This window comes from Vanellus vanellus, assembly GCF_965231255.1.
Source record: "Vanellus vanellus genome assembly, chromosome: 13".
Taxonomy (NCBI): domain Eukaryota; kingdom Metazoa; phylum Chordata; class Aves; order Charadriiformes; family Charadriidae; genus Vanellus; species Vanellus vanellus.
The window spans coordinates 11,863,205-11,881,610 of NC_138918.1; the positions used below are offsets into that span (position 1 = coordinate 11,863,205).

Consider the following 18,406-nt stretch of genomic DNA (forward strand, 5'->3'; position numbering starts at 1 on the left):
GACAGCATTACTGCTCCCGTTTTACAACAGGAGGCAACGAGGGCTCTGAGGACACCTTTCCTGCAGCGAGAGAGAGAATTACATCCGGGGAACACAGAGCCCCTATTCCAGCCGCAACTATTAAATAATACTCTTACATACGTGGACAGCAAGTTCAAAATATTAGCAGGACCCCCAACATGGTAACGCCCAAGTGTGATGGGAAACCTGAATAATCACTTATCTTGTGACATAGAAGCAACAGGGGCCCAATTCAGTGCGATATTCTAACAAGTTTGGTAAACACACCAGAGATCGCTTGATAATAATTTTGCCTGTTCCCAGAAAAAAAAAAAAAAGTCTTTTTGAAGTTTGTGCATGTGATGTCAGTTCCTTTTTTCAAAGGGGCAGCGTGACAGCTCTGTTGGAGATAATCAAGAAACCCGAGGGCAATTAGGTTTTAATGCTGTGACAGTGGGGAAGTATATCAACCTCCTTGTTATAGCCACAAGTTTCGTGGCAAAATGTTCTATAATAAGGCACATGGGATATCATCAATTCTTTGCAGAATATTTTCATGCTTTTTTCTTTTTTTTTTTGGTTGAAACCGTACAAGGAATTACTTGCAGATTTGCAGGCGCCAATCACAGCTACAGCACCCGATTTCACTTGAAGTAATCATTATTACAGTTATAATCTACCTTAGGTAGAGGAAAGGAAGTTTTGCAGACTTTGGTGCCTTATACAAACTGAAGAACACGTACGATAGCAGGCAGTGCTACCGAGGGCACTTTGATTTCTCTGGTACATCTATGCCCGATGTAGGGACGTTCTTCGGCTTCTCTGGTGTGGCCCCTGACTATCTCACATCTGGCAAAGTACCAGTCTTCCCAAAATCCCAGGTAAAGGGTGAGGGACCCTGGAAAGATGGAAAAGCCGAAGCACAGAGCAGCCAGCTGAATTAGTCACAGAAAATGCGTTCCAGAAACAGGTACTCAACCTGGGCTCTGTTTTTCCATTCTGTGACTTTCTTCTGCTGGCACACTGCAATTTCCCATTTGTTTACAAACATTTATGAGCATATCCTCTGTGGAAACTGAACACTCAAGGTCTGCTTGGAGCACCTTCTTCTCCTGACACAAAGAGGGTAGCTCAGGCTGTTGCAACATCAAGAATGAAACGGTCTTCACTATGCCACCGAAATCTCACCTGTAAGTTACTCCCTGAGCCTAAAAGCCCATCTAATATAGGTCATTAAAAAAAAAAAAAAAATATGTACTTTCATTATATTCCAGAGCAGTTCAGCAAAGCAAAGGTCTGGGGATTCCCACCCTGCCACAGACTCCCGACGTGCTGCTCATGAGAATGATACGGCTGAGGGCGGAACTGCCATCCCTCCTCTCCCTGCGCGCTGCTTCTCCAGGTGCAAAATGCAGCTGCTCTGACCCTCCCCTTCTCACGCTTCTGGTAAAAGCACTCTGACGCTCTTCCTTCTCCAGTTCCACGAAAGATATCTGCATGCTCAATGTGGTCTTGCAGAGAAAGAAAATGGAAGGAGACAGGACTTAGTGGTCAGGGGGATTGTGCCGAAGTGATGCGCTGGGGGGACAGGGAGGGGAGAGCATCCCCTCCCTTCCCCACCGTAACACCCCTTCCTCCCTCCCCACACCCTCCCGACTGCCTGAGCTCAAAATCAGCTTTAGCAAATCTACGCTGTGGAATACAAAGCAGAGCGGTATCAGCTTCAGCAAAAGGTGTACAGCCCCCGGCAAAGCACCAAGCGCACGGCAGCCCTGCCAGCACGTCTCACCTGCCAGGGCAAGGGGCCCTGGTGGGACACGATGCTCCAACGGCCGTCCGACTCCCAGGTCCAGAGCCCCGGCCAACCCCGACAGCTTCCAGCTCCCTCCCCTTCTCCCCGAAGGCTGCAGGCACCCACAGCGGCACCAAACAGAAGCTCCAGCCAGCGCTGTGTCACATTCCATTTGCACAGGTGTAAATTGACTACTTAAGGCAAAGGAGAATCAGCTTTCTTCAGCAGCCAAAGGTGAAGTGATGCTCTGCTTTCAAGTGTACAACCTCCTTTTCTCTGTGCCATACGAGCCTGCTGCCCTTTGCCTTCCCTTCCCATGAAGATTATAGATTCCCACACCACAGCCTGCACTGCTGCAACACAGAAAGCACCCGACTCCCAGCAACAGAGAGAAGGGGAGCAAAATAAGGAATTCCTGACGGAAGGCTACGTGTTCTCAGCTTTCTCTCCTAGTTCTGTGCTCGGATTTGGTGCCCGACATAGTTTGGTTTTATATGCAGGGCACTCCGTCATTCTTCTCACATGTACATCAGGCACTGCTGGAAAACGTGGCCATTATCCATCAAGTCCTTTGCTTTAGTCAGCTCCCAGCAGAAGAGTAATAGATGCACTTGTGTTGTCACATCATTGTCCAAAATGTCAGGGGGAAAAAGCCCTGAACATTAACAACTCCCTAAGGAAATCAGTTCTTAAAAAAATAGAATGGGGGGGAGGGGGAAGGAGGAAGTGAGAGGGACAGAAAGATGCAGAGCATCCCTTTTTATCAGGGATGAAGTATGCAGGAAAGCGCCCTGAATAGCTACATGCCAGCCAGGACAAGAGTACCCACACTGTGGTTTTATTTCCATTGAAGTTTACATTGCGTCTGGATAAAACAACGCGTGGACATGTTGGTTTTAATTTCCAGGATCCAGAATTAGAAAGAGTCTTCTCTTTGGACATCATACCTTAAGAGAGATGTACCTGTTTGAAGCGTGAGCGTGATCTCTTCCCAGGGCACTTGCATTAAGATTCACACAGCACGGCGAGGTGATCGCATCAGGCAGCACAAGCATTCATAGACAGTAAAGGAAAGGGGGGAAAACAACCGAAAAGAGGATGATGAAATCAAAGATGACAAGAAGCGGCAGTTGAAGTTAGGAGGAAGAGGAGGTCAGGCACGGAAACTAATCAAGGTGGCACAGTGGTATTTTCCTGGTGTGGTCAACCTCTATGTTCTGCTTTGAAAGGATTTGCTAAAGTTAAGGCAGAACTAAGCAAGACTTCAAATCTTTTAAAGCTGGGTAAAAGGTAGAGATGAACAAAGATATTTCTTTGCTGAGATGCAGGGAAGAAAACAGAAGTAGAACGGGAGGGAAGGAATATCCCATATGGAATAGCCTGAAGGTGAATTTTGGTGACCTCTACTCACTAATGCCTAGAAAAACCCTGACCTGGGACTACAAACCCTGCAACGGAGCCATCGTCAGTTCTGGCAGGCTTATGAGATTCACACATATTTCTACATTTGCAGCTGCAACTACACAACGTCAAAACCTCAAGTGAGAAAGATAAGGTGCAACAAATTTGAAAGCGCTTCACCCACTATGTTTTTGTTGAGTTCCCCTTTTACACAACCCCTCACTGCCACACGGCGAAGACATCCAAGAAAGGTGCTCATAAAAAATAGGAAATAAGGCTAAAATCAGGCCAGACTGCAGGAATCCGGCTCAGAGATGAGTAACACCACCAGCTCAGTCACCCGCACCAAATACATCCTTTGCCTCTCCAAACTCAAACGTGTGCAGCCTCTCCCACGCCAGCTCTGGAGAGGGACCCTCCAACTCACGTCCCAGCGCTTCGCCCCTTCGGATGAGGGAGGCACAGCCACGTTCTCAGTCCTACAACCGCCCTCCAGTTCCTTAATTGGGCTTGTGTAGTACTGATAAGTAATTGATAGGCAGGAAATGAATGCGAGGTCGCCGCCGAGTTGGCTTCTGCATACAAATAGGGGCAGCTGAATGCGAACCAGCAGCAAACACTGCAGCCCTGCCATTCCTATGGCATTTCCAGTATGGACGTGCTTAAAATACCTCACTGTAAAGTGTTTCACTTTGTACAAATGATGCTGGCATGACTGCTCAATGCCTTTTCAGAGAGGGAAGTGCAGAGGGCTGAGGGGGGTCAGATAAAACCAAAGACAAATGTGTTATGCAGACCCAACTCTGGATGATTATCTAGCAAAGAGAGAGGCTTTACGGGGCGACACAATAAGAAATCAAGATAAAGAGGAAAGGCGCACAAAGGCGAGCATACAGCTCTCCACACATTCAGCCTTTAGGGACAATCTTCCTATTTTTTCCCAGGAGCCAAAAAAAGCCCCAAAATTAATCTCTGTGCACAGCCTAAATTTGTATTTCGTGCCAACTTTGTGTCTGCATCAAATTCCTCCACAGAGTCAGATGCAACACTGTAAGTAGGCTCATTTTGGGTTGGGTTTTTTTTTGTTGTTGTTGTTTTGTTTTATTATTATTTTATCAAATTGTGTTAACTTTCCCTCTGCAGCATTCTCCGAGGCTGGCAACACCGAGACGTGCAGGAAATGCAAATCACTCCCCTTTTGATACGATAACCGTAGCAGTGAATTGCATCCCAGAAATCAGCTCCGGGTTGTAGCCGAGAAGTCGCCAAAAGGCACTTCGCTGTGGCGTTGCGCCAGGAGGGCAAACTTCAGCTGGCAGGTCAGCACAAAGCGGGCTCAGGTCTTGGGAAAGACGAACGATACATAATATGCAGCTCCCCGCAGCTCCACAGACCTCAAAGCCAACCGCCTTAGGGTCAATGTATAATTAAAGCATGCCAACAGGTGTTAAAAACAAGTGTGTATTTAAGTATGCAAATACATAGAGCTATATTAAATATGAATAAGCACCTAGGAATGCGAGAGCCAGCAGGCTGTAGGATAAAAATCTATTTGCCAGACTAATACAGATGTATATATAAACAACCACATACAGAAAAAAAACTGCATTTCCTGCACGGAACTATTTGTGGTAGAGAACATTATAATAATCATTTTAATCGTGTATCGTTTATTTAAATAATTTTTCCGTTTCAAAGATTCGGCGGATGTTGAAATGCAAATAAAGATAATCAGAACGTGAAAATAATTGTTTTCCCATGTCTTATTTTCATGTGTAAATGCCACTGCTAACAGCTACTAGCGTTAACCCTGGGCCAGAACTCCACTGAATTCAGTACTGCTCAAACACAAAAATAAAAAGCCGCTGAACCCCAAGGAATTTGCAGCTCTAACAGAAAAGAGGCAGCAGATGGGTATAGACAGAAATAATCAAGAAGTAGTAGTTAACAAGGCAGGAGTTAGTCTCGGCAAACCAAATCCCTGATTGCTGTGAGCCTTGTACAGGCACCGCAACAAAGAGGAGTTTTGATCATCGATGCCCCGCAACACACGGAGCTCTGCGCATCCTTCATCTTCGCCGCTGCGCTCCATCTGTCGCCTCCACCCTCGCTGGCAACCTCCTTCGCCCGCTATACTTCGGCTTTTAATATGAGAACTCTTTGGGCCAAGGGCTGTCACATACGACCTCGCTCTCCAGCACTGAGGGCTCAGACTGGTCACAGGGACAGATAAAACCATTTATGAACAAAATGGCTAATTAAGAACAACGTTTATTAATAACTACTCCAACAAAGTATGGGCGTGCATGCACACCAGTCTAAAGTCAAAATCACCACACAAAAAAAAAAAAACCAACACGTCAAACAATAGAGGCATCCATCAATATTCGAGCAACAGTGCCTTCTGATGGCTTTTATTCAGTCCACACACCTCCTGCTCTCAGCCTGAACCACGCAGAGGAGAGGAAGAGGGGCGGACACGCAATTATCTCCTGAACCTGAGACACACTCTCAGTAAATGCGTGTACCGTGCCCGATCTCAGCTGGAACCTCCGGAGGCACCGTGCTACATACCACAGTAATAAGAACTAGCCCGACAGATAGCTGGACGGCTATGACAAACAAGCTCCATAAAAACATCTAAAACATCCTAAAATAGGTTCCCGTACCAGAGGTAACATCTGCAGGATACAGCGTTCTTGCCGGAGGGTTTCGTTTCAGCACGTTTGCCTCAATGCCCTACTATTGCCACACCTTTCAGACTAATTTTAAGCCAATACAGTATTCAGTCTGTGTCACCAAACCTGTCTCTCCTAACACGCGACCGTTCCACACGGCTTTTGTAAATTAAATGCTTAAAAGTCACGAGATGGGCAAATATCAGACGGCATCAATCCGTCCCTTCCTCCTGCCCGGCCGGACCCGTGCTGCGGGGGAGCGCTGCCCTTCCAGCCTCCACTCCCACCCTGTCCTCAAAGGCTTAAACAACAAATTTAGCCACTAGAAAATCAGCAGTAATTGGTACCAGGGCTGCTTTTGCAGTACCCCAGCGCAGCGCGCGCAGGCGGGTGGGAGGGACGGGCAGGAGAAATGGCCACACGGAGCTGCCCTCCAACGCAGCTCTCGGAAGCAGCAGGGACCGAACCAGGTGAAGAGTTGGGTGCTGTGAAGAGCTGTCTCCCTTTCAAAAGCCTGTACTGACACTTTTTAACACGCTAATATTCAAAGTGAGATCTCTATGGAATAAATCTTCAAAACAACTCCACCTGCATAACAACACCCCCCCCCCCAAATAGATCACTGAGCATCTTTGTGCCAAGGAACATCATGAACTATATCTTCATAGCTAGGATTCAGTTCTCAATGTCTTTGTATGGTTTATGATCATTTTGTCTTCTTTTCTTTAAATTGTACGTTCTTTTTTACCCCTTGGACATCTTCCAAAGACCAGAAACAGCCAATAGAAAATACCGCTTAGAGTCAAAGTTCATCGAGACTTCACTCTGCCCGGTTAGGCGTGTTCCATACCTATTAATTACATTACTTTTCCAGTAAGATACAGTGAATTGCAAGGTAAGAAGGCAGCTCCTGCATAATGGCATGCTTAATAAAGTGTTAGCTGCAACTTCCATGCCTAAACGTGCAAAGTGACAAATTTTCCAATGCAATTCAAACCTCAAAAGTGGAAAAGAACTGGCATATAAATGGACCTTGCTTGCTCTTAAATCACTGTTCGCAAATCTGACTCTCTTTAAGCCTGGTAGTTTCAAATAAGGCCTATTTAACTTGCAAAGGTAGGTCGGGTTTTATTGATCACCTCTAATGCTTATAAATGCACTCTTAGAAAAAATGAGAGTAATGAGAGACATAAACACATAGCTCACTTGCTAACGGCTCACTGGAAAAATATGTGATAATATTTACAGCCTTCAAGCTTTGCTGTTGTCGGTGCCATTTCTATACACACCAGAATGCAGATTACAGGCTTGCCAGTTCATACTGGAAAGGGAAAAAAAAGAGCTCTACCCAACCGGAGATGGATTAGTATTTGTATTTACTAAAAACACAACTATTAACTTCCAGAATACAGTCACAGCAGCACAATTCCATTTACTTCACAGTTATTATCCCTCAACCTTTTTTCCAATGCAGTATTTTGTGCCTGGATTTCCTACTCAGAGTCCACGCTACGCCCTGAATTTTGAACTACTAACAACTGGTAGCATTATTCCAGTTGCTATAGAAATAAGGCAGGCTTATTGTTATTTATATTATGGCATCACCTAGAGGTGCTTTTAATTAATCAGAGTTCCTTCTCCTACACCTTTCAGAGAAGGACCTGAGAAGAAGTCTGTTTATAATACTGATGAGGTTTTTAAATACACAAGTGCTAACTATTTGAAGAACCTAGATTTTAAAGGAATGAGATGAAAAATAATGTGATCTGGCTAAAGGCCAGTGATCCACATCTTCGCAGAGAAACATGGGAATGCCTAAATAAAAAGAAGTGCAGCACTTTCCACCCGTACGGACAAGCACAGACTGACCACATTGCAAGATCTGGATACGGTCTTCCTTGATACAGCTTTTTTCTTTCTCTACCTTAGCTTTTTGTAAAGGATTTCACTTATGAACAACCTCTCAGAAAAAAGGAAGAGTAGTTTTCCACGCCAAACTAAACATGATTTTCGCTTCGTTATTTTTCATGCCATGCTAAAATAAAACCACGATGGATTTTCAATTGATATCTGATATATCACTCCCATTCCAACTATTAAATACTCATTTTTATGGCCTGACAGAGATTCTAAATATAATATTTACAGACACATAAACACATTAAAAAAACACCGCGGTTAATGTACTAGAACAGAAAACGGATTTCTGGGTTTTATTCTACTGCAGACTTCTTGTGCAACTCGGACAAGTTCCTTAATCAGCCCTTACACCAGGCTTCCTCCTCCATCTAATGAACAGGTGAGCTGCACAAATGGATCGCTGCCTAAGACATGCTCTGGAGCTATGCTGTCAAATAGTTAGAAAAGCCATTAATAAATAGTATAAATCCCCATCATCAACTTCAGGCAATTATCAAACGTTTATTAGCCTCCACAGTGAAGGCTAATAAACCTGCTTATTTTAGCAGATAAAGTCAAATTACCTTGATTCTAGTTGGTTAGTGTTCAAAGACGAACAGCTATGGTCTCATTTGCTTTTAGTTATTTTTGATGACATGTCAGCTCAAAAAACTGAAAGATACTTCCTAGTTATTTAGGCAATGTGAAACTTGGGCAGTTATTTTCCAGGAAACATGGCCCGCCTGACAGGTTTTAAATGAATAAAAGTGATATTATTACAATTATCATTAGAAGAAGATGTCCCTCATCAAAATGTGTCTGGATTTTAATTGACAAGGTCTGGGTTAATGCTGTGAAAATGCCAATGAAAGCAAAGCCTGTGGCTCAAACTAATTGTCAGCACTGAGCAACCTCAACCTCTAACCCACCACAGATTTATCACTCTGTGCACACTGTACTCATGACAAGAAACGTTTGAATTAATCATTAACAACTAGAAATTCCTCCCAGACAGAAAGTGAGCAGAGTGCAGGGCTGCTCACCCCCCTTTCCCTTGCTCCCGAGCCAAGGAGAGGTGCCTACAAGCCTTCCTAATGAGAAAGACTTGTTTGGTTGTGGTTGGACCACCTTTTTTTTTTTTTTTTTTTAGAGCATTGCAGGGAAAACTTTCAGTAGTCCTAAAAGGAGGTGAGAGACATTAGTATGAGCAAACTGCACTGCACGTATGGCTAAATGTCCTCCCACCACCCTGGCCACCCTCCCCGATCAGCTCCAGCACAGCCAACGGGAGCACACGGCCTTCACAGAAGAGAAGACGGTAGTATGGTATCACCATGCGAGGTCACACTTGAACATGAATCATAGATTAGTTTGGACTGGAACGGGCATTTAAATGTCATCTAGTTCAGCCTCTCCTGCAATGAGCAGAGACATCTTCAACTAGATCGGGTTGCTCAGAGCCCCGTCCAACCTGACCTGCAATGTTTCCAGGGATGAGGCATCTACCACCTCTCTGGACAACCTGGGGCAGTGTTTCACCACCCTCATTCTAAAAAATTTCTTCCTTATACCTAGTCTAAATCCACCCTCTTTTAGTTTAAAACCATTACCCCTTGTGCTATCAATGTGGAGGCTGAGGGGCTTCCTTATTCCCAGCAATACCCACACAATAGGTCCCCCTTCTCAAGAATCATAGAATGGTTTAGGTCGGAAGGGACTTTGAAGGTCATCCAGTTCCAACCCCTCTGCCATGGGCAGGGACACCTCCCACCAGACCAGGTTGTTCAAAGCCCCATCCAGCCTGGCCTTAAACGCCTCCAGGGAGGGAGCTTCCACAACTTCTCTGGGCAACCTGTGCCAGTGCCTCACCACCCTCACAACGAAAAATTTCTTCCTAACATCTAATCTAAATCTACCCTCTTCCACAGTTTGAAGCCATTCCCCCTCATCCTATTACTACATGACCTTGGAAAGTCCTTCCCCATCTTTCCTGTAGGCCCCTTTTAGGTACTGGAAGGCTGCAATAAGGTCTCCCTGGAGCCTTCTCCAGGCTGAACAACCCCAACTCTCTCAGCCTGTCCTCACAAGAGAGGTACTCCAGCCCAGTGCACAGCACGCTTGCTTTCCAACCCAGCAAACGCACGGTACTTGCCAAAGGCCCAGTGACTGCTACTCAGCACACCCAGCCCACCCCTCCTGCCACCTTTCATATGGACTCATTCCAAATGGTGGCACCAGTTTCTAGTATACCAGACTATGCACCTGAGCATCCACCACTTGGGCTGTCCCACCGCTTAATTCAGGGTAGGTCCCACCACGGCCATTGGGAGTTGTCCAGCTAGAGAGCAGCCCAGTGAGCTTCCTCTGCAGTGGTGGTCATCAGTCACAGGGCCATGGGGCACATTGGTACAGAGACCAAGGGGGACTCAAAATCCAAGGAGAGAAGCCATCAAAGAATGGGATGCAAGCAAAGGCACAGCATGGTGGTCCTCCGTGTTTTGGTAGCGCCCCTGGGACAGCACAACAGTGCAAAGAAGGACTTACAACCTCCCTACTTCAGCCACAAACTCAGTAACACTTGGGAAGGTCCCCTCCGCTGTGGCAGTCAGCACCACTTTTCCCAACCAATTTCATGAATAAAACACAAAGGGGTCTGTAAAATCTTCCTGAACTGTCTTTATTTTATTTGTATTTTCTCTATCCCAGCACGCTGGTGCAGACCTTCCAGAATATTGCTGGGCAGAAGGAGAGAAGCTGAGAGCCTCCAATACTTCACAGAGGCATGAGGTCTGCCAGGGTAATGGCGTGCTCCTAAGCCTCATGTTGCCTTTTACAGTCTTTACTCGGAACGTTTTGGTTCTCAGCTTCTCCATCTGCACGGGTTATGGCATCATCACAACACAGCTTGAACGCACATCAACCTGTTGGTCTCCCAGCCCAAGTCTTTATACAACACCTGAGGCAAAACTAAAGAGTTCCTTCTCACACAACATCAAGACTGGAAAGCACAACAGCATTGGGAAGAAAGGAAGAGGGGAGCCTCCAAAAAAGACCAGGGGCCAGTTCCTGAGGTGGGGGAAAAGGCACATGGCCACTAACATCACAAGGCACCAGGCTTGTCCAGTGAGATATAAGCAGAGCTACTTACCCCACCTAACAGAGGAAAAAAAAATTAAAAAAATCTCCCTGTTATCAACTGAGTAGTCAGGAGAAAACAACAGACGACACTTGCTGTGGTGAAGGAACGAGACGTTACCTTGCTTAGAGGGTGTCAGTGCCAGCCCGGTCTCCGCTGGCCCCTTCCCAGTAACTGGGAAGCAAAGAGTGATGGGAGCAGCAGCCCATGAACAGAAATGCGGCTGACTTCACTGTCCCTTTTCCCCCAGAGATGAAAGGCAGCCGTTTCTCCTCCCCTTCACCTCCAGCTACCCTGTCTTTCTAGTTTTCGCTGGTTTCTATATATTCACTGCAGAAACTACAAGCTGGAAAGCTCCCATTAAACGATGCCAACAAGAACTCTCCATTCACAGCTAACGCTTGGCTGCACACATTCTCTCATATTTCCAAACGTTTTCGCTCTGTTTCAGCTTCCCTTCATTAAACATATTCATAATTATTTGCAGCACATCTAGAGAACTTGTACAACAGGTCTGCGCTTCCAAATACAGTCTCCTGGCTGCAAAAAAAAGTCCGCACGACAGCACTAGAGAGAGGTTTGGGTCGATCAGGAGGCAGAGCTCAGGAAGAGGAAACTAGAAGCCACACCATCATGATTTGAGTCAGTAACTTCCAGCAGGCAGCAATTTGGCCCTTTTCAAAATCCTAGGTATTTCTTAGAGCATCACCCCTCGGTTAACTGTCAAATTTGTCAGCAACCGTGACAATAAATTTCATAATAAAAATGTGCGAAGTGGAGAATTCCGGTACCTTAACCAAAAACTTGAACAGCATAAAGGATCTTTCTGGTCTAAAGACACATTGTTAACACAGCAAGGTATCTCCGTAAGACTTCCCACCAGTTACTGTTGTGGATTTGCAGAGCTGTTCCCATCACACACTTCAATACCCTTTAGACTTCAACGAGGAAAGTTACACCAAACGCTCATTTCGTTAGCTCAGCCCCAACCAGTCACTTGCAGAAGTTGTCAGGGCTTTCCAAGATCCTAACTCCATCAGGCTCTGCCACGCATCCCACAGAGCTATCTGAGGAAGGGCATCTTTGGCACTTCAGTTGTGCTGCACTGCTCTGCAGAGCTCAACTCCAGCCAGTAGGCCCCAGCGTGCAACTACGAGACCAGAACGGCTCCTGAAGCACACGCGGTGCCGGGGCTTCCAGCAATTATTTCTGGGATCCTGAAGACAGAGGTTGTTCAGGAACAGAACTGCTCCTTTAGGTAATTACATTCCCAGAGCTGCGCGGTGCCTGTCAAATCCCCCCCCCAAATCACAGGCCAGTTTTTATGGTTCATTATGAAATAAATATGTCATCCTGAAGGACGGAAATGTAACAAGCTGTAGTTCATCTGAACCTGAACATTACCAAGTCACCGCTATAAAGAAACGCAAAATGTTGCCCTCTGACTGCATGGGGGACACGGGTGACTTCCCCATCACACACACAGGCCTTCATCAACTAGGATGCGCAATTAAGCCAACATTTGTCCAACGGAAGGTAGAAATGACTATCTGGGTGGTGTCACAGCTGCAGGCAGAGCAGTAAAGGCTCTAGAGCATCCTGAGTGATCAGTCCCACGTGTGACATTCTCCAGTAAGCTTTGTTCTGGCAATGTTCCCACTATTCAAAGAAAGAAATGCAGTATTCTCCCTTTTCCTGGGAGGCTGGATGTAAAGCTTGGAAAGCAGAACTGCCTTAACTACGTGGCAGGAGGATGGTAGTTCATAATTAATTTTCCACATCATCTGTTGGCCGCCCTCCTCTTCCTCTCTGCTAGGCTGCAAGCTGCCAGTGGATACTTTTCCAAGGAGCAGACATGCGACAGAGTTAATAACGATCATGCTTTTTTGCTAATACTTTCAAGTGTGTACTAGCCAAAAATAAGAGGTAAGCGAGCCCGGGCGCAGTGAGAGCAGCCCCAGTGCAAAGGCAGCCCTGCCTGAAGCTGCTCATCATCCAAGAGATGCAAAAATGAAGGGGATGGAAAAGCAGGACGGGGAGAGCAAGACAGACAGGAGATGGCTGCAAGCAGATATGGAAACACGTTGTCAGAATGTTTTGAGCCAGGTAATTTCAAAACATCTGCAGCCCGAAGAAAACAATGCCCTTTTCTACCCCTGTTGGACTCTGCCCAAGACGTGGTCCATGGGCTGCCAAGCAGCAGCTCTGCAGAGGACGAGGGGCTCCAAACCATTGCGTCCTGTGAGAAAAAGAAGCTGTACTCCATTCAGACCTCGGTTAGCATTTTCCACTCCTCGGTCTCCAAATTTCTCAAAGACCAGAATGTAAAGTAATTACAAGGAGGTCCTCACAGGAGACCGGTCTCCAGGAGAAAATAAACCACTACTTCATCATGCTGTCTGAAGCAACACTACAAACATCCGAGTCCAGAAGGCAGAGCCACAGGCTGACAGCCCAGGAACAAGCCCGTGTGTATGACTTTGGGCAGACCCACTGACTTCTTAGTACTTCCAGAGTACAGGTAAAGGACTATTATATTACTGTTCTCTGATTGATATCTTAAGAATCTCATGTTAGTTCTGGAGTTTCTTATTTTCTTTCAGAAATTCAACTCAGTTCTGCTGCTGCTATCAGCTTTTTAATTCATTTTACACCAAGATATTTGTTATCAGAAATTGTGCTTTGATATGTGTCAGGCTGATGGATTCAATAAAAGCCCTGTCAGGAGAAGTTGAGTGAATAGGGTTGCAGAAGTGGTGTCATCAAGGGAATTGATACGTTAACAGCCAGTCTGCTGATCTTGCAACAAAACATACAAACCTAATAGCCATTTTATTTCCTCACCCTGGCAAAATAGTTCAGAGGAACACTAGAAAATATTTGCATAAGTATTACTCATACAAACAAGCTCAGCATGCGCAAGGATAAAAACATATGTAGAAAGTGATCCTACATGCTGTCCTGTTTTCCTATTTGGTGTGCAAAATTCAGCCAACGAGAATAAAGACTTTACTCAAATTAATTAAAGCTCTGAATTTAACTTTGGGAATTCAAGCACACATCCCTTGATGGTCCAACAGAACTTTTCCTTCAATGACACAGGAGGACAACTTGACTGACACATTTTCACCCACGGCCAGTAGACCTGCACCCCTCAATCAAACCATCGTAAAGTTGCACTAAGGTCTTATTTTGACATCCAAACCTAGAGGCGCATAAAATCAGTGTCTGTTTCTGATTTCATAAATGAAATCACATAGGAAGCAAGACAGATTTGAAGAGAGAAATAACTTTTTATCAGACCACGTAATACAAGGAGTGAGAAAAGCAAACCTGCCCACTGCTCTGCAAAGTTGAAATAATATCACAGCCTAAACAAAGCAAAGGGAAAGTTCCAAAGCAATTCATCTGAAAAAGGTGAATTACATTGAGGATTTATGTCCATGTAATGAAGACAATTAATTGCTACAAGATCCATAAAACACATTAAATGAACAGGGTTTTTTCCAATTCGACTTGCAAGATAAAATTTATTAACTATGTTTAATGGCTACTTAAAATTTTTCTCTTACATATTTATTAAATGTGCCTTTTCAGCAGAACAGAGCATTTTACTAACCGGATTCTTCTAATCTAAAAAATGAGCAATTTAAGAAAAAAAAAATTACTCTGCATGTTAACTATGGATCCATTTAAAATAATTACTTACACAATAAGATTACCACCACCACAATTGTGTAAATGCTGCTAAAGGGGAATCTGCTTGTCTCACATGAGCAAACAACATTTTGATGCAAAGATGAATGAGTTCAGCTCACATTATTTGGACATACGTTGCCATTTCCAGCAGAGATACGGAGCAAACATGGGTCCTGATGTCATTTGGTGTTATTGTAATCACTTAATTAAAATCCCCTCTACTTGGGAGAGCAGGACACATAGAAGAAACTGGCGTAGATCAAAGCAGTGACCTCAAACGGGATCCACATCCAAATCTGGTGCTTTGCCCTACAGACCCAGCTGCTCAGCCAAGGCTATCTTCGTGCCTCCAGCTGTGGGTACCATCATAGAATGGTTTAGGTTGGAAAGGACCTTGAAGATCATCGAATTCCAACCCCCCTGCCATAAGCAGGGACACCTCCCACTAGACCAGGTTGCCCAAGGCCACGTCCAGCCTGGCCTTGAACACCTCCAGGCATGGGGCCTCAACAACCTTTCTGGGCAACCTGGGCCAGTGCCTCACCACCCTCAGAGTGAAAAACTTCTTCCTAATGTTCAATCTGAACCTGCCCTCTTCCAGTTTGAAGCCATTCCCCCTCATCCTATCGCTACATGCCCTCATAAAAAGTCCTTCCCCAGCTCTCCTGTAGGCCCCCTTTAGGTACTGGAAGGCCGCAATAAGATCTCCCCGGAGCCTTCTCTTCTCCAGGCTGAACAGCCCCAACTCTTTCAGCCTCTCTTCATAGGAGAGGTGCTCTAGTCCTCGGATCATCCTTGCGGCTCTCCTCTGGACACGTTCCAGCAGGTCCATGTCCTTGTTAGGTTGGGGACTCTAGAGCTGGTTGCAGCACTCTAGGTGGGGACTCACGAGAGTGGAGTAGAGGGGCAGAATCACCTCCTTTGACCTGCTGGCCACACTACTTCTGATGCAGCCCAGGATACAGTTGGCCTTCTGGGCTGCGATCACACATTACTGGCTCATGTTGAGCTTCTCGTCAATCAGCACCCCCAGGTCCTTCTCCTCAAGGCTGCTCTCCAGCCATTCCCCGCCCAGCCTGTATTTGTGCTTGGGATTGCCCCGACCCAGATGCAAGACCTTGCACTTGGCCTTGTTGAACTGCATGAGGTTTGCACAGGCCCACCTCTCCAGCCTGTCCAGGTCCCTCTGGATGGCATCCCTCCCCTCCAGCGTGTCTACCTCACCAAACAGCTTGGTATCATCGGCAAACTTGCTGAGGGTGCACTCGACCCCACTGTGCATGTCGCCGACAAAGATGTTGAACAGTACAGGCCCCAGTACCGACCCCTGAGGAACACCACTCGTCACTGCTCTCCACTTGGACATCAAGCCGTTGACTGCAACTCTTTGAGTGCGACTGTCCAGCCAGTTCTTTATCCACCGAGTAGTCCATTTGTCAAATCCATGTTCTCTTCAATTTAGAGACCAGGATATCGTGTGGACAGTGTCAAGCGCTTTGCACAAGTCCAGGTAGATGACATCAGTTTATCTTCCCTTATACGCTGTCACTGTAACCCCTTCATAGAAGGCCACTAAATCTGTCAGGCATGATTTGCCCTTGGTGAAGCCATGTTGGCTGTCACCAATCACCTCCTTGTTGTCTATGTGCCTCAGCAGGGTTTCCAGGAGGATCTGCTCCATGATCTTGCCAGGCACAGAGGTGACACTGACTGGCCTGTAATCCCCTGGGTATTCCTTGTTTCTCTTTTTGAAAATAGGGCTTATGTTTCCCCTTTTCCAGTCAGCAGGAACCTCACCAGACAGCCACGACTTCTCAAATATGATGGCTAGTGGCTTAGCGACTTCATCTGCCAGTTCCCTCAGGACCCGCGGGTCTATCTCATCAGGTCCCATGGACTTGTGCACCTTCAGATTCCTCAGGTGGTCTTGTACTTGATCTTCACCTACAGTGGGCAGTTCTCCATTTTCCCACAGCTCCCCGTTGCATTCTGCGTCATGGGCAGTGTGGCTGCAGTCCTTGCCAGGGAAGACTGAGGCAAAAAAGTCATTGAGTACCTCAGCTCTGTCTCTGTCCCGGGTAACCAGTTCTTTTGCACTTTGATTGCATGCAGATCAGAGACAGATGTTTAACCCTTAAAAGTGACCTCGAAGTGACTCTGTTCCTTATTCACCACGTATAAAATGGGGATAAGTAGTACTTCTGTCTTACAAGGGTGTCACGGGAACAGATAAAGTTGATGGTAGTCAGTTATTTTGGTAAGTTTGTGTGAGCACCCAAGACGAAGTAACAGGATAAAAAAAGGGTCTGAGCTACTTGAATGAACAGCAGCAGTGTTGCCAACTCCTTAAACTTCAGCACAAGCTTCTCAATCTGCAGCATTCTTAAAGATCAAGTTTCCATAAAAATGTGAGCTTTCCTTAAATAAGAACCAAGTTTTTAGCTCTGATGGTCACAAAGTGAAACGCAAAAAAATATCACCGAAGTCCAACTTAGAGTTTAATGCCTAAATAATAGGTTGGCATATGAAAAATGCTCTTTGTCCTCTGAAACTGTGAGGTTCTGCAAAGTCCTGCTCAACCTCTGCCCCGAAGCGACACTCATACTGCAGCCCGAGACGTGAACCTAGAGAGCGGGGGTCAGAGCGACTCAGGTGGGAAGCAGGTGGGGAGCTGGTCCGACCGAGATCCTGTCCAAGGCAGGGTCGGCACCACGGTCACACCAGTGACCGACCGCTCTGGTGCGGACCCTCGCACGCCCTGAGGCACCCTGCCCACCCAGCAAAACACACAGGCTCATTGCAAGGTAGATTTACACGCTTTCACCTACAAATCTCACACAGAAACAGGGAATAAACAAATTGCTGTGATTTCTACATTGTAATAGTGCAAAAAATTTCCCCGCAAGAGTCAAGAAGCCCTCGTGATAATGAAATACCTCTCCTACAGCATTCCCCTTTAGGTATTATAATCACAAGAGCAGCAGCCTGGAAATAAACAAAAGTGAAGATGATAACAAAAGCATGAGCAGTGTTTAACAACCTCCTCTTCTAGAAGGTGGGTGCCACTGGAGCAGACAGACAAACGGAGCAAGCGCTGCCGCAGTTTTAACGATGGGAAATCTCTCCTCCCTGGCAACAGTGCTGTTTTCTTGAAGCGCCTGTACAAATTAACAGCATATGCTGCGGTTGGAACAGACCTTTCCTGACCCTCAACATGTAGAAGATAAGCACCTAATTTAAGCCACCGCCACCAACCTTCTCTGCAATCGCTGGAGACAGGCGGTCTCCAGACCAGCAGAGCTCTGCTGAAGTGTGAGACTCTGAGCGTACGGTTTCCAGAGGTAACACTGCTGGTGCAACCAGATCAAAAGCAGGAGAAGGAATGCACACTCATCTGGATGCCTCATACTTTCTTTTAAGAAAGTCTTGAATTATTTATTTTTTTCTTATTCCGCCCCCCTCTCCACTAACACCAAATGCAGGTGTTATATTGCCGCTGTACTTTTCTCAACAAGACTACAGTGCTGGTTCAGTTGTGTAAGAGAAGTCAATACCCATGTGTTAAATGGAAAAGGATAGCATCATCTGATACCGTTCTACTGAGATCTGGGAACCAATACTTGAAATTTGGGTTTGGTTTTTTTATCAGCAAACTTCGCCTTCACAGCACTAACCTGGCCTAGATAAAAGAAGCTGTAGAATCAAAAGCGATGTCGCCCTAAATGCTTCCATAGCACAAGCTTTGTCCACAACACGTTCCTTACGTCCTGGCCCTCAATTTCTTGTTAAAAGACAGTTGCA

At 45.9% G+C, this 18,406-nt stretch overlaps 1 protein-coding gene across 1 annotated transcript in view; it reads right to left on the reverse strand.

Moving 5' to 3' along the window:
• Nucleotides 1-18,406, reverse strand: part of SGCD (sarcoglycan delta) — a 349,935-nt gene that overhangs the window by 198,567 nt on the left and 132,962 nt on the right. The gene's annotated exons all lie outside the window — the stretch shown is intronic.